The 16,953-nt window shown below is 48.9% G+C and overlaps 1 long non-coding RNA gene across 1 annotated transcript; it reads left to right on the top strand.

Annotated features, from left to right (window-relative positions):
• Window positions 1–14,754: 14,754 nt before the first annotated feature.
• Window positions 14,755–16,730, top strand: LOC118155373 (uncharacterized). Its single transcript, XR_004745831.3, has 2 exons — window positions 14,755–14,914; window positions 16,498–16,730. It is a non-coding gene; the product is annotated as an uncharacterized LOC118155373 (long non-coding RNA).
• Window positions 16,731–16,953: the final 223 nt, after the last annotated feature.

Below are 16,953 nucleotides of genomic sequence, written 5' to 3'. Positions count from 1 at the left end.
AATACAAAGATGACATCCGGTGTGGTCTTGTACATTTTGGCTAGTTTTTCCAAAATTCTGTTTTAGGTACTGTTGCCTTCCGGGGTGAAGGACATCAATGACCGTTTGTTTCCTCGGAAGTAGCCGGTTGGTCATGAAGTTTCTAGTGCGGATAGTTACTGTGTCGTTCATGATGGCGGCCTATACTTAGACAGCCAGGGAGGAAAAGCAACATATTTTTTTTTAATTAGCTGGGCGTGGTGGTTTGTGCCTATAGTCCCAGCTACTGGGGAGGCTGTAACAGGAGAATTGCTTGATCCTGGGAGAATTATTTGAACCCGGGACGGGGAGGTTGCAGTGAGTTGAGATCGAGCCACTGCACTCCAGCCCAGGTGACAGAGTGAGACTCCATCTCAAAAAAAAGAGAAAAAACAAAAGAAAATAAATGGGGTCTTGCCATGTTGCCCAGGCTGTACTTGTGTTTCTGAGCTCAAGTGATCCTTCTGCCTCAGCCTCCCAATGGCAGTTTCTTATTTTTCTTTTTTTTTTTTAATTTTTCTGGCAGTTTCTTATAAAACTAAATAACCCATGACCAGTAATTCCACTTGCAGATATTTACCTGCAATGAAATGAAAATATATATCCACAAAAAGATTTGTATAAGGTTCATAGCAGCTTTGTTACAGTCCAAAATTGGAAACAGCCCAGCTGTTCATCAAAAGAAGAATATTGTTGTATTCAAACAATAGAATACTACTCATCAATAAAACAGAAGGGACTACTATTCAGACAGCAGTGTGGATGAGTCTCAAAAACATTAGGCTTAGTAAAAGAAGGCAGGGCCAGGCGCCGTGGCTTACACCTGTAATCCCAGCTACTCAGGAGGCTGAGGCAAGAGAATCGCTTGAAACTGGGAGGCGGAGGTTGCAGTGAGCCAAGATTGCACCACTGCACTCCAGCCTGGGTAACAGAAGAAGACTCTGTCTAAAAAATAAAAAACTTATTGCATGAAGTTACAGAATAGGCAAAACCTATCTCTGGAAAATAACTTTAAAAAAATTTGTTGATGAATCAATAGAGGGATAGCTCTATGATAAAGCAAATAGAGCAAACTATTAACTAAGAATCTAGGTGTATGTGCACTTATACAGTAATCTTCATTTTTCTGTATGTTTGAAAATTTTCATAATAAAATGTTGGGGAGATTAGGCATAGGAAATAATAGGAGTGTAAATTAGCACAACATTCCTGGAAAAGAAATCAGCAGCATTTGTCAAGAGCTTTGCTGCATTAATTTCCCCATTCTAAAGGAATAATTGGAAATGAGGACAAAGATTTATGTAAGATCAGAATTGTTACTTCAACACTTGGCAGAACTGAGCAGGCATGGGTGGATTTTTCTTTACGGGAAGATACTTGACTACTGATTCAATTCCTTTACTCACAAAGTGGGCAGACTCCATGATCCCCAGTGATCATTGCCTCTTGTTATCAACCCTTGGTATAAGCCCCTGCCCTTAAGTGTGGGCGGGATGAGTGATTTGTTTCTAACCAATAGAATATGGCAAAGGTAATGCAATGTCACTTCAATGACTAGGTTACATAAAATAGTAACTTTTGTCATGCTTTTTCTCTCTCTGTTGCCACCCCAGCTTATTTTCGTATTTTCAGTAGAGACGAGGTTTCACCATGTTGGTCAGGCTGGTCTCAAAATCCTGGCCTCAGCTGATCCACCCGCCTCAGCCTCCCAGAGTGCTGGGATTACAGGCATGAGCCACCGTGCCCAGCTAGTAAGATCCCATTTCTAAAAGAGAAAGAGAGAAAGAAGGAAGGGGAAGGAGCAGAGAAAAAGAAGGGGAGGGGAAGGGAAGAAGAGGATAGAAAGGGAGGGGAGAAAAGAGGAGAAAAAGAGGAAAGGAGGGAAGGAAGGAGGAAGGAAGGAAAACTTAACCTCCTACCAACAATGTATGAGTTTCAGCCGATCTTTGTCTTGGACACACTTGGTGTTCACAGTCTTCATTTTTAGCCATTCTGATGGGTCATTTCATTCCACAGCATCTCATTGGGGTTTTAATTTGAATTTCCTTGATGATATTGAACATTTTATCTTATATCTATTGGCTATGAACATATCTTTCTTTGTGAAGAGTCTGTTCAAATCTTTTGCTCGTTTTAAAATTGGGTGTTTGGCTTTTTATTATTGAGTTTTAGAAGTTCTTTCCTTCTTCTCGGATAAAACACCGAATGGTGGATGATGCAGGTGCAAAAAAAAAAAAAAAAAAAAAAGAAGTTCTTTATATTCGGGCCAGGCATGGCAGCTCATACCTGTAATTTCAGCACTTTGGGATGATAAAGTAGGCAGATCACTTGAGGACAGGAGTTTGAGACCAGCCTGGCCAATATGGCAAAACCATGTCTCCACTATTACTCGAAAATGGAAAAACCAGCAATCCCTTTTGCACCAACCTAATAAAAATACAAACATTTGCCAGGCATGGTGGCACACATCTGTAATGCCACCTAATTAGAAGGCTGAGCCACAAGAATTGCTTAATCCCAGGAGGCAGAGCCTGCAGTGAGCTGAGATCCTGCCACTGCACTCCAACCTGGGCGACAGAGGAAGACTATATAAAAAAAAAAAATTATTGGAAAAAAAAATTCGTTTTTTTTTTTGAGAGTCTCGCTCTGTTTCCCAGGCTGGTGTGCAGTGGCATGATCTCGGTTCACTGCAACCTCTGCCTCCTGGGTTCAAGCAATTCTCCTGCCTCAGCCTCCTGAGTAGTTGGGTTTACAGGCACGCACCACCATGCCCAGCTAATTTTTGTATTTTTAGTAGAGACAGGGTTTCACCATATTGGCCAGGCTGGTCTCAAACTCCTGACCTTGTGATCTGCCTGCCTGCCTCAGCCTCCCAAAGTGCTGGGATTACAGGTGTGAGCCACTGTGCCCGGCCTAAAACAGTTCTTTATATTCTGGAAACAAATCATTTGTCAAGATATATGCTTTGTGAATATTTTCTTCCAAAGTGGCTTGTCTATTCATTTTCTTAATGATGACTTTTTTCTTCTATTTTGAGCCGAAGTCTTGCTCTGTCACCCAGGCTGGAGTGCAAGTGGCACAGTCTTGGCTCACTGCAACCTCCACCTCCCAAGGTTTAAGCAATTCCCCTGCCTCAGCCTCTCAAGTAGCTGGGATTACAGACTCACACCACCACAACCAGCTAATTTTTGTTTTATTTATTTATTATTTATTTATTTTGAGACAGAGTCTCACTCCGTCGCCAGGTGCCAGACGGAGTGCAGTGGCGCAATCTCGGCTCACTGCAAGCTCCGCCTCCTGGGTTCAAGCAATTCTCCTGCCTCAGCCTCCTGAGTAGCTGGGATTACAGGCACGCACCACCATGCCCAGCTAATTTTTGTATTTTTTTTAGTAGAGACGGGGTTTCACCACGTTGGTCAGGATGGTCTCGATCTCCTGACCTTGTGATCCGCCCGCCTCGGCCTCCCAAAGTGCTGGGATTACAGGCGTGAGCCACTGCGCCTGGCCTAATTTTTGGTATTTTTAATAGAGACAGGGTTTCACCATTTTGGCCAGACTGTTCTCGAACTCCTGACCTCAGGCAGTCTGCCAGCCTCAGCCTCCCAAAGTGCTGGGATTATAGGTGTGAGCCACCATGCCCAGCCTAATGATGACTTTTGATGATAGGAGTTTTAAATTATGATGAAGTCAAATTTATCATTTTTTAATGGTTATTGCTTTCTGTGTCCAGTCTAAGAAAAATTGCTGACTGGGTGTGGTGGCTTACACCTGTAATCCCAGCACTTTGGGAGGCCAAGCTGGGCGGATTACCTGAGGTCAGGAGTTCAAGACAAGCCTGGCCAACACAGTGAAACCCACTTATCTACTAAAATACCAAAATTAGCTGGGCATGGTGAGACACACCTGGAATCCCAGCTACTCGGGAGGCTGAGGCAGGAGAATCACTTGATCCCAGGAGTCGGAGGTTGCAGTGAGTGAGCCAAGATCCTGCTTTTCCATTCCAGCCTGGACAACAGAGCAAGACTCGGTCTCAAAAAATAAAAAAGAAAAGAAAGAAGCCATTGCCTACCCCCAGGTTGCTAAGATTTTCTGCTGCTCTCTTCTAGTTCTATGGTTTTAGTTCTACATTTGATTTTGACAACTCATAAAAATTTGGCAGGGCACAGTCACGCCTGTAATCCCAGCACTTTGGGAGGAAGAGGTGGGTGGATCATGAGATCAGGAGTTTGAGACCAGCCTGACCAACATGGTGAAACCTCATCTCTACTAAAATTACAAAAGTTAGCTGGGCATGGTGGTGCACACCTGTAATCCCAGCTACTCGAGAGGCTGAGGCAGGAGAATCACTTGAACTGGGAGGCAGAGGTTGCAGTGAGCCAAGATCATGCCACTACACTCCAGCCTGGGCCACAGAGAGAGACTCTGACTCAAAAAAAAAAAAAAAAGATGGTGTTTTTTTCTCTCTTTATAAGGGAGGAAACTAAGGCCACAGAAAGGCTAAGTAGCACTTGGGAACACGCATGCGCACTCGTGCACACACACTCCTAGTAAGTGATTGTGCTGGGACTGGACAGACCCAGAGCAGGACAGACCCAGGCTCTGATACCACTCAGTGCCACTTCCAAAAGGGGCAGTGGGGCCTCCTCCTCAAGGCAGTAGGGATCTCTGGAAGGAAGGAATGAGACCAAACTATTCTCTAGGGCTAGTGGCCCTGTCCTTTTCTACAGAGAGCCAGGCCCCTTGGGCTGGAAAAGGAAGAAAGAGAGGCTGGAAGAACTCGGGGTCACGGGTGACTCCAGGAGGGGCTACTGGCCAGGCTCCCTCTGACTGTTCCAGTCCAGCCCCCAGGTCCCTCCACAGGCCCCTCGAAGGGGCTTCCCATCCTATTGGTCCTGAGGGCAGTATTTCTCTCCAGCTCCACCTATTTGAGGTTCCCTTTGCATTTATTTAGCTAGCACTGCAGCTTTCACGACACAAACTTTTATTCAGGAAGAACCTGAACCCTGTGTGTTTGCCCATGTAGGGTGGGACTTCTCCATTGACTTCGTTACTGGGCATGGAGGAACCAGGATGCATCTCAGATGATCCCACCCCACCCCGGGCTCTCTCCAGATCCTCCCTGCCTCTGCTCGATAGCAGCCTCCGTTCCCCTTTGAGACTCAGGGTCAACACCATCATGATTCTTATTTTATCATCTGTTTTCTCAGTGGTGGTGACAGTCTGAGCTTCCACTTCAGAGGAATCATTTTTTAACCTCCTGATGGACCCAGTTGTCGGGACCAAGGATGTGCCACTCCCTGCGCTGGCTCCCAGACCCATGGACATTGAGTCCAGGAGAAATAGCATCACCTGTTTTTATGAGACAAGGTCTTCCTCTGTCACCCAGGTTGGAGTGCAGTGATGTGATCACGGCTCACTGCAGTCTTGACCTCACAGGCTCAGGTGAATCACCCATCTCGGCTGCCCAAGTACCTGAGACTACAGTGTGTGCCACCACACCTGGCTAATTTTTGTATTGTTAGTAGAGATGAGGTTTCACCATGTTGGCCAGGCTGGTCTCAAACTTCTGACCTCAGGTGATCCACCTGCCTTGGCCTCCCAAAGTGCCAGGATTATGGGTGTGAGCCACCGCGCCTGGCCTGGCCCACTGTTTTACACCTCTGCAGTCTTCACAGAAGCATGAGTTTCTCAGAGGGGAGGCAATGCCCTGCAGGACCCCCAACCAGTGGCCTTCAGTGAGACCCTGATTGGAGGTGCAGAGGGAGGATGAAAACGCAGGAACAGCTCGACAATGAGGATCCATCGCAGGAGGACAAATTGCTGTCTTCCATGAAGGAAAAGTGTGTAATCAGGCAGCCGCCAGCTGGCTGGCTGAGCCACAAGGGCTCAGGTGTGGCCACTCAGAAGTGATGGCAACCAGGTAGGATTTGGTGAGGGAAGCTCACACTGGAGAGGCTGTGCAAAACCTCCATCCCTGCCCCCATGCCTGTCCCCATACCTTCCCCCATGCCTGTCCCCATGCCTTCCCCCATGCCTGTCCCCATGCTTTCCCCCATGCCTGCCCCCATGCCTATCCCCATGCCTTCCCCCATGCCTGTCCCCATGCCTGCCCCCAAGCCTGCCCCCATGCCTGCCCCCATGCCTTCCCCCATGCCTGTCCCCATGCCTTCCCCCATGCCTGTCCCCATGCTTTCCCCCATGCCTTCCCCCATGCCTGTCCCCATGCCTGCCCCCATGCCTTCCCCCATGCCTGTCCCCATGCCTGTCCCCATGCCTTCCCCCATGCCTGCCCCCATGCCTGCCCCCATGACCACTTTGTTCATGGGCCCACTGATTCTTTGCTGACCAGCTGCAGCTTATGGGAGACTCACAGAACCCAGAACATCACCAGGTAACAATATGGCCTCCTCTTGGGAAGCAGATGGAATTAACAAACGGTAACTATTAAGCAAGTTATACCAGGAGATCAATTACACATATTGCAACAAGGGGAAAGAAAACGTGATGTTTGTGTAATTCTTAAGGGAATTTATCCTTGTCCTGGAAAAAACAAAAAAAAAAGCTGGCTTGCTAGTTAACATTTCTATTAGCTCATTGTGCTTCAAGATAGATAAAACAAAATCTGGGATATCACCCTGGATGCCACTTTGAATGAGGTAGAGTCACAAACTAGTGGTGACCAGTTCTGTCCCCAGGGAATAATGATCAGCTGTTGCTTGGCATTATTAAAGCAGGATAATGGACCAGGCAAAACTCTGTAGCTGTAGTGCCATGGCACGATCTCAGCTCACTGCAACCTCCGCCTCCCGGGTTCAAGCGATTCTCCTGTCTCAGCCTCCCAAGTAGCTGGGGCTACAGGAGTGCGCCACCACACCCAGCTAATTTTTGTATTTTTAGTAGACACAGGGTTTCGCCATGTTAGCCAGGCTGGTCTTGAGTTCCTGACCTCAGGTGATCCACCCACCTTGGCCTCCCAAAGTGCTGAGATTACAGGTGTGAGTACCCGCGCCCAGCCTATATCTCTTATTCTAAAATTTAAGTCTCATTTCAATTGGTAGTATCAAAGGTAAGGCCTATGTGTGGTTGGGACATCTTCCTGAATTTTGTCCAGGTCCTGACAATAGAGAAAGGGAAGATGGTGACACCCACAGGTGTCATCTGTTAACAGGCTCTTTTGAGGGGGAGGGCTTTGATGAATGGCCACTCAGGTCAAGCATTCTCTTATCATCTGGGCCCTTTCTGAGAGTTCCGCCACATAGTTGTTGAGCCAGCGCCTTTGTGTCACCAAATTCCCCCATCACCCACTTCCAAGACTGGCCCACCCCACAAGGCCACCTGCCACTGCTCTGGCTAAAGCAGAGCCAGGACCTCAGGCCACCTTTCCTTTCAAACAAAGTGCAGCCCTTCACACAGTACCCACGTGCCTGTCAGTGCTTCTGCCCAGGAGATCCAGTCTTCACCAGTCTTTCCGCTGGCATCCACCCTGGACTGTTGCAGGCCCAGGAAGGGCCTCTCCTCCCTCTTGCCAGTGGAGACAGGCAGTAGAGCCTCTGCAACCCATTTCTAGCTGGGGCTGGCTGCTGCGGAACCATCTGTTCCCAGGCTGTGGAGTGAGCTCCGAGCTGTCTGAGGAATGACCTCGAAGGCTCATGCTGGGTTGCCTGGCAACCAGCAAGCTGGAACCAGTGGCTCTCTGTCCCTGCAGGAGGGGCAGTGCCTGAACTCAAGCTTCCCCCGGAGGGAGGTGGGAGCCGAGCGGTGGAGGCCTCCATGCAAGCCCACACTCCGCCACACAGCTGGCACCAGATCAAAATATTCATGCCCTACTCCACTGCCCAAGGTCATTCTCGCACCCAGCCATGACAAGTAGAACGCTGCTCCCTGATGCCTCCAGCCTCATCCAGGACCCCTTGTGTCTGTCAGTGCTTCTGCCCAGGAAATCTAGTCTTCGCCAATCTTTCTGCTGGCATCTATCGGGTCTCTCTGCATGACACAGGCTCGAGTGTTCAGTCGGTCTTAGGTTCCAAGGTATGGGAGGAGGCAGGGGCTTTGGGAAGCTGGAGAAGGGACTCTGGGGAAGGAGCCGCCTGATGAGAGGCTCAGTTGTGCTCAGGCCTCATCCACATGTGCCTTTGCCCCTTGATGACAGAAACTGCTGGGCACACCTGACTTTGTGGCAAGGTCAGACAGCACTCAGCTCTGGTCACGTGGTCCCCAGGTGCCACAAGTCAGGTGTTTCATCTCCCCAGGGTCCACCAGCTTACCAAAGGCACTAGCTATTTCTCAGAAAAACTGGTTTACAGAACAGCATACAGCTTTGCACGAAAATCCTGGCTCTTGAGCTGAGATTGGCTTCCTGGGGCTGGTCCCAGGCTCCATATGGGCAGCTCGATATGCTGTAGACACTGGTAGCCTCCGATTATTCCAGCAAGCTTTGGAGCGACTGCTGTGGGTAAGGGCAGGGGTGTGAAGGCTGGGTCACCCTCACCATCCAGGCCCTGGAGACAGAGCTGCCTCCTTAGAGAGGGCTGCCCAGAGCCTGCCTCAGGGGATGGACACAGATGACCTGAAGCCCTGGGTGCTTGACCCCTCCCTCCACCCTCACTGCCTCCCCCAGATCCCCTGAGTTCCACCTGCATTTAGTCCACCCAGGGGATCCAAATGGACTCCTGATTTTCTTAAGAGTTACATAAAGACATAGAATGAAGCCCTGTGGGCCAGGCGCGGTGGCACTCACCTGTAATCCCAGCATTTTGGGAGGCCAAGGCATGCAGATCACGAGGTCAGGAGATCAAGACCATCCTGCCCAACACAGTGAAACCCTGTCTTTACTAAAAAAATACAAAAGAATTAGCCAGGCGTGGTGGCACATGCCTGTAGTCCCAGCTACTTAGGTGGCTGAGGCAGGAGAGTTGCTTAAACCTAAGAGGTGGAGGTTACAGTGAGCTGAGATCGTGCCATTGCACTCCAACCTGGGTGACAGAGTGAGACTCTGTCTCAAAAAAAAAAAAAAAGGAATGAAGCCGTGTTCTCCACCTTAAGTGTGCCTCGAAGTCCTCCGCATGGAGAACTTGGTTAAAGGAGACCTTCCCCGGGTCTCAGCTCTAGAGAATCTAATTCAGCAGAGCTGAAGTGGTATACCAAAATAGACATTATATTTATTTTTTATTTATTTTATTGTTTTAGAGACAGGATCTACTTCTGTCACCCAGGCTGGAATGCAGTGGCACCCACTACAACCCTAAACTCCTGGGCTCAAGTGATCTTCAGCCTCCTGAGTAGCTGGAACTACAGATAGGTGTGTGCCACCATGCCTGGCTAATTAAAAATATTTTTGTAGGAGCTGGGCACAGTGGCTCGTGCCTGTAATCCCAGCACTCTGGGAGGCCAAGGCGGGCAGATCACTTGAGGTCAGGAGTTCGAGACCAGCCTGGCCAATATGATAAAACCCCATCTCTATTAAAAATACAAGAAAAAAAATTAGCCAAGTGTGGTGGCATGCATCTGTAATCCTAGCTACTTAGGCAGCTGAGGCAGAAGAATCACTTGAACCCGGGAGGCGGAGGTTGCAGTGAGCTGAAATTGCACCACTACATTCCAGCCTGGGTGACAAAGCTAGACTCCATCTTGAAAAAAAAAAAAATCCTTTTGTACAGATGGGATCTTACTATGTTGCCCAGCCTGGTATCAAACTGCTGGGCTCAAGTGATCCTTCCTCCTCAGCCTTCCGAAGCACTTAGATTGTAGACATGAGCCACTGCACCTGGCCTGTAATTTGTGTTTTAAACAAGCTCCTCACCATGATTCTGATTCAGGTGGTCATCCATTAACACTTCAAGAAGCACTGGTGGAGTATCTCAGGGTCAGGGAAGCCTGGGTCTAAATCCAAGTTCTACTCCAGTATTAGTTTGGATTCATTTCAGCTACGACTGATGGATACCTGATTAACAGAAGCCTAAATATGATAGAATTTTGTTTCTCTCATTTAAATCTTATTCTCTCTAGGAATACAGTCCAGGCAGGCCCAGTGATGCCACAATCCTTAGGGAACTAGACTCTTTCTGTCTTGTTGCTCCCTAATCCTCAGCATTCAGCATTTGTCTCATGGCCCAACATAGCTGCTCCAGCTCCAGCCATCATGCCTGCATTTCATGCAGCAGGAAAGAAGGAGAGGGAGGAGAAAGACACAATCCCTCTGTTTAAGGGCAATTCTTTTTTTCTTTTTCTTTTTTTTTGGGGGGGGTAATTGAAACAAAATTGCATATGCCACTGCAACTTGCCAGAACTTAGTAATTATGGCTAGAGCTGCTGCAAGGGAGGTGGGAAAATGCAGAAATGTACTTATCTTTTTGTAAATAGTAATATAAGGCGCACAAAGAGTGTCTAAAGAAGCTGAAACAGGCCGAGTGTGGTGGCTCATACCTGTAATCTCAGCTCTTTGAGAGGCCGAGGCAGGCAAATCACTTGAGATCAGGAGTTCAAGACCAGCCTAACCAACGTGGTGAAACCCTGGTCTCTGCTAAAAATAAAAAAATTTAATTAGGACCAAGCAAAACTCACCCCCTTCTCCTGGAGATGTTGCCCCAACACCTTCACAGAGTCAGGCCTCTGCCAGCCAGGAGGAGGGGACACAGTCTGCCATGATGTCTATAAATCCAGTGTCGGCAGGGGTGCCCATGAGACAGGCAAGTTTTGCTCAAGCCCCATTCCATGCCCTGAATCATGCGAAGTGCTCCTGCATTCTCTGTACACTCCAGGGGTTTTTGCTCTCTGGGAACTCTAACTCTGGCTTCTTCCTTCTGCTGAATTCTGAAGTCTGTGCATGTTTGGAGCCTCAAGGTGCAATTGCTGGGCTCTGGCACTGCCAGGGGTCTGCCGCTGACACAGTTCTGGGTACCACGTGGACGCTGAATAAATGCTTGTTGAATTATAATGACAACCATTATTTAATAAATGCCTACCATGTGCCAGGCACCATGCTAAGAACTTTACATATATTCTGCCATTTGACCCTGACAACTGCCAAGATCTTCATTTTACCAATAAGGAAATTAAAACTTGGGCTGAATGTTGTGTCTCACGCCTATAATCCCAGCACTTTGGGAGGCTGAGGCAGGAGGATATCTTGAGGCCTGGAGTTCCAGACCAGCCTGGATAACATAGTGAGACTCTGTCTCTACAGATTAGCCAGGCATGGGCATGATAGCAGGAACCTCTAGTCCTAGCTACTTGGGAGGCTGAGGTGGGAGGATCACTTGAGTCCAGGAGTTCAAAGTCACAGTGAGTTATGATTGTGCAACTGCACTGCAGCCTGGGCAACAGAGTGAGACCCCATCTCTAAACAAAAATAAATGGAGACTCACAAAGCTTAGGTACTTGCCAAAGTTCTTATAGGTGGTAAGTGTCAGAGCAGGAATTCGAAGAGGCAAATTCTTAGCCATAATTATCAAGTGTCTACATCCCTGAAGTGACCACCCCTCCCTCCCTACTCATACTGTGACAGATCCAGGAGCCTAGGCTCCCAAGAAAGGCAGATCCTATGTAAGCCGACGGCTCTGTGGGCTGACACCACAAGAAGAATGGGTTTGCTTGCTTGTTTGTTTTGAGATGGAGCCTTGGTCTGTCACCTAGGCTGGAGTGCAGTGGTACAGTCTCCACTCACTGCAACCTCTCCCTCACAGTTTCAAGCAATTCTCCTGCCTCAGCCTCCCTCATAGCTGGGATTACAGGCAGCCACCACCACACTTGGCTAAATTTTGTGTTTTTAATAGAGATGGAGTTTCATCATGTTGGCCAGCCTGGTCTCCAGCTCCTGACCTCAAGCAATCCGCTTACCTCAGCCTCCCAAAGTGCTGGGTTTACAGGAATGAGTCACCGCACCTGGCCAAGAATGGGTTTTTGTTTCAGCTTCAAACAACTGCAGAACATTCCTGTCCAATCTCTTCTATTTCCTGCCCTCAGTTCCTCAACACCCACTTCCCCACCAGCAATCCTGCACAGCACAGAATCGAGGCCACTTCCACTATGGAAGGTGTGGGAATGACAGGCCTTTCACCCACAGGGAAACAGGAAACCATTTTCAGAAAAGCAGCCTGGTACATAGCTAAGAGTCCAGATGCTAGCCTGCCACTCTTCAGCTCCGGGGCCTTGGCCAAGCCAGTGAGGATTAAGTGAGTACATACAGGTCTCATGAAGCACTGAGGAAGCTGCCAGTGAACTAACTACCCGCCCTCCAAGGGTTAGCTGCCATGATGATGGCTTCACCAGTCAGTACCAGCAGGAATCAGCAACCCTGGGGAGGGGGGCTGCTTGCCCCTTGTCTTTCTTTCTATAAGTAGTGACTTTTGACCCGGCACAGTGGCTCATGCCTATAATCCCAGCAGTTTGGGAGGCCGAGGCAGGCGAATCACCAGAGGTCAGGAGTTTGAGACCAGCCTGGCCAACATGGTGAAACTCAATCTCTATTAAAAATACAAAAATTAGCCAGGCATGGTGGCAAGCACCTGTAGTCCCAGCTACTCAGGATGCTGAGGCAGGAGAATCACTTAAACCCAAGAAGCGGAGGTTACAGGGAGCCATGATCACACCATTGCACTCCAGCCTGGGTGACAAGAGCAAAACTCCATCTCAAAAAAAAAAAAAAAAAAAAAAAAAAACGGCCAGGCACTTGGCTCATGCCTGTAATCCCAGCACTTTGGGAGGCGGAGGTGGGCAAATCACGAGGTCATGAGATCAAGACCATCCTGATCAACATGGTAAAACCCCATCTCTACTAAAAATACAAAAAAGAATTAGCTGGGCATGGTGTCATGCACCTGTAATCCCAGCTACTTGGGAGGCTGAGACAGGAGAATCCCTTGAACCCAGGAGGCGGAGGTTGCAGTAAGCTGAGATCACACTACGCACTCCAGCCTGGGTGACAGAGTGAGACTCCGTCTCAAAAAAAAAACAAAACTTTTAAGTAGCAAGTGATATATGGTCACTTATTATAGAAAATGTAAAAATGTAAAGCTTCAGGTTTAAAACAAATCACCTGGTCAGGAGTGGTGGCTCACACCTGTAATCCCAACACTTGTAGGAAGCCAAGGTGGGTGGATTACTTGACATTAGGAGTTCAAGACCAGCCCGGCCAATTTGGTGAAACTCTGTGTCTACTAAAAATACAAAGATTAGCTGGGTGTAGTGGCGCACACCTGTAATACCAAGTGCCCCAGAGGCTGAGGCAAAAGAATCACTTCAAATGGGAGGAGGAGGTTACAGTGAACCAAGATCACACCACTGCACTCCAGCCTGGCAAAAGAGTGAGACTCAGCCTCAAAAAAATAAATAAATAAATTTAAATAAATAAAACAAATCACCTATAATTCACTCTCCCAAGATCATCTTTGTGGCTCTCAAAGCCATTAGCATCTGCTGTTGAGTCACCCTGGTCCCTGTCACCCAAGATGCTAAGGGACTGATGTCTCAGGGAGGAAAAGAGGTGGAAGAACAGGTCATGCAAGTGTGGCTGGCTTGTCCCCAGCAGAGAATTTTATGAGCAAAGCATTTCAGTGACTTTTAAAAGGTAAATCAGGCCAGACACGTTGGCTCATGCCTATAATCCCAGCACTTTGGGAGGCAGAGGTAGGCAGATTGTTTGAGCCAAGGAGTTCAAAAATCAGCCTGGGTAACATGGAAAAACTCCATCTCTACTCAAAATACAAAATACTAGCTGAGCGCGGTGCTATAGTCCCAGCTATTCAGGAGGCTGAAGCAGAGAGTCGCTTGAACCCAGGAGGCAGAGGTTGCAGTGAGCCAAGATCTTGCCACTGCACTCCAGCCTGGGTGACAGAGCAAAACTCCATCTCAAAAACAAACAAACAAACAAACAAACAAACAAAAACCTGTTTGTGCCTCAGTTTCCTCATTTATGAAGTGGGAATAACAGAACCTACCTCAGAACTGATTGAGGGTGAAATATGCCACGTGAGGTGCTTAGAATAGGGCCTGCCATACAGAAAGTCCTTGAGAAGCGTTAGCTGCTATTACTGTTGTTACTTTGTCCCACTGTCCCTTGCTCTCTCCCCTAGAATGCACACCCCAGCTGCCTGACCGTGGAGCCCCTGCTTCTAACCCCTCTGGCAGCATCCAAAGGCAAAGGCCATGGCAGAGCGTCTCCTCAGACGTCCTCCTTGTTTCATAAGGGGGTGTGGGACCATTCCAGAAATCCCTTCTGTCTCCTTGACTAGAACGGGATTGGACGCCTGCCCCTAAACAAATAGAGGCAGAGAGGAATGGGGATACCATAGGTACACACGCCTGACCCAGTGCAGGGCCCTGTTCCCATAGACTGGTGCTTCTCCAGCTCCAGGAGCCTCAGAGTCACCTGAGGGTTTTAAAAAAACAATTTCCAACAAATAAATACATAAATAAATAACCAATTTTCAGGCCGGGCATGGTGGCTCATGCTTGTAATCACAGCACTTTGGGAGGCCTAGGATCACCGGAGGTCAGGAGTTTGAGACCAGCTTGGCCAACGCGGCAAAACCCAGTCTCTACTAATTAGCTGAGGTGGGGTGGACACCTGTAATCCAAGCTACTCAGGAGGCTGAGGCAGGAGAATCACTTGAACCCGGGAGGCAGAGGTTGCAATGAGCCGAGACTGCGCCACTGCACTTCAGCCTGGGCGACACAGCAAGACTCGGACTCAAAAAAAAAAAAAAAAAAAACCTTCCAGGTTCCACCACCAGAGGCTTCAGTAGGTCTGAGATGGGGTCGAATCTGCATTCCTCACAAGTTTCCAGATGAGCTAACGCTGCTGGTTCAGGGACCCCACTTTAAGAATCCCAGAATGGAAGAGGAGAAAAGATGTAACCCTGTCTGCACCCGCTGGCTCCTCCCGGGAGATTGGCATAAGGTGAGTGCCAGCCAGATCACCGTGGCTACACAAAGCCTCCGAGGTTTCTGCCAGCTCTGGGGGCTCATGTGCTCATGGCCACTGTCCTGCTTTTGCAGACTTTTTCCAGCTATCGCCTTTATTTCTGCCCTGGAGTTGACCCAAATGAGGGGCAAGAACCGCAGGACGTTTTTCCTGCACCCAGAGCAACTGCAGGCACAAGGCTGTTAAGCTGTTGTGTGAGCAGGATTCTCCTAAAGACACAGCACACGGGGACAAAAACAGAAATCACCTTCCTGAGGCCGCCCCACACTTGGGTTCTGAGGCCCTTTGCTCCCTCCCCCACCTCCTCATCTCCTCCTTCCTCTCTCCCCTGGGGCAACCTCAACAACTTGGCTCTCTCCCCACTCTTCTCCCTTCTCTGCAACTCAGCTGTAGTCCTGTCTGAGGCCAAACCCTTGAACAGGGAGCCAGGGCTGGAAAGTTGTGGAAATCCCCCTGTGGGAGCCTATGATGATGATGCCAAGGCTGAGCCCCAGCCTGGGGTAGGGGGTGCCCTGATCTGAGCAGAACCTGAGGGCAGACAGGAGGCAGCCAAGGCCTGGAGCCGGATGCCACCACCTCTACCCCGGAGGTTGTGAGATGCTTGGGAGCCAGGATAAGGCTGGGCTTCAGGTCTGCGCTACCTTAGTCCGGAGATGGAGTCTAGGAACATTGGTGGGGATGCCAGGGATTCTGTAGCAGTAGGACAGGGACAGGGTTGGGGGAGGTCCCTCTCACTTCTTTGGCTCTCAAGGTTGTTTACAACAGACTCCTAAGAAATCACTGAGGCCGGCCAGGCACGGTGTCTCACACCTGTAATCCCAGCACTTTGGGAGGCTGAGGTGGGCAGATCACCTGAGGTCAGGAGTTTGAGACCACCCTGACCAACATGGTGAAACCCTGTCTCTACTAAAAATACAAAAAACTTAGCCAGCCATGGTGGCGCGTACCTGTAGTCCCAGCTACTTCGAAGGCTGAGGCAAGAGAATTGCTTGATCCTGGCAGGCAGAGGTTGCAGTGAGCCAAGATCACTCTGCTGCATTCCAGCCTGGGCAACAGAGTGAGACTCTGTCTCAAAAAAAAAAAAAAAATAGGCTGGTCGGGGGCAGTGACCCACTCCTATAATCCCAGCACTTTGGGAGGCCAAGGTGGGTGGATCTCTTGAGCCCAAGAGTTCCAGACCGGTGTGGCCAACATGGTGAAAACCCTTCTCTACACAAAATTTAAAAATTGGCCAGATGTAATGAGGTGCGCCTGTAGTCCCAGCTATGTGGGAGGCTGAGGTGGGAGGATGGCTTGAGCCTGGGAGGTTGAGGCTGCAGGGAGCCAAGATGGCATCACTGCATTCTAGCCTGGGCAACAAAGTGAGACCCTGTCTCAACAAAAAAAAAAGAAAGGAAGAAAGAAAGAAAATTCTGAGGCTTTTAAGCCTCAGAGGCAGAGAGCCTGCTGACTCCTTGAGGTGTTCAGAGGTACAAGTTTTGGGGATCAGAGTTTAGAAAACTCAAGGAGGACCGTATCTTTCTAAGGCAGTTTGATTTTTTTTATTTTTACCTTCTCAGGTACAGGAAAAGTGACCGTTTCCTTCTTTGTGAATTTCCCACGGATTCCAAGGGGCGCAGACAGAACCTGACAGGGTGAGGACCCTCTTGGCTGTCAGCTTATTCTGAAATTTGAATTTCCAACTCACTCAGAGGAATCCAGGGGGAAGGGTTGTTATTTATAACCACAGTTTCCTTCTAAGGGAAGTAGATCCTGCTTCATTAAATAAAAGGCCCTTTTGTTCTTAAAAGGACTTTACTGGGTTTGGCTTGGCAGCCTGGTTTGGGAAGAGCAGGGGGGCACTTGGGAGAACTGAATTGCCTGGTCTGCTGTATGAGAACTGGAAGCCCCTGGGGCACCAAGGCAGGGGCTGAAGGAGGGAGGGGGGTAGATGGGTGCCAGCAGATGGGAACAGGGTTGGAGGATGCCTGAGAAACCAGCTTGTCAGAGCAGGGACGTCCCAGTGCCACTTTCAG

Source organism: Callithrix jacchus, chromosome 7 (genome assembly GCF_049354715.1).
Source record: "Callithrix jacchus isolate 240 chromosome 7, calJac240_pri, whole genome shotgun sequence".
Classification (NCBI taxonomy): Eukaryota; Metazoa; Chordata; class Mammalia; order Primates; family Cebidae; genus Callithrix; species Callithrix jacchus.
Note: the sequence above shows the minus strand (reverse complement) of the source record. Positions and strands in the feature narration are given on the sequence as shown.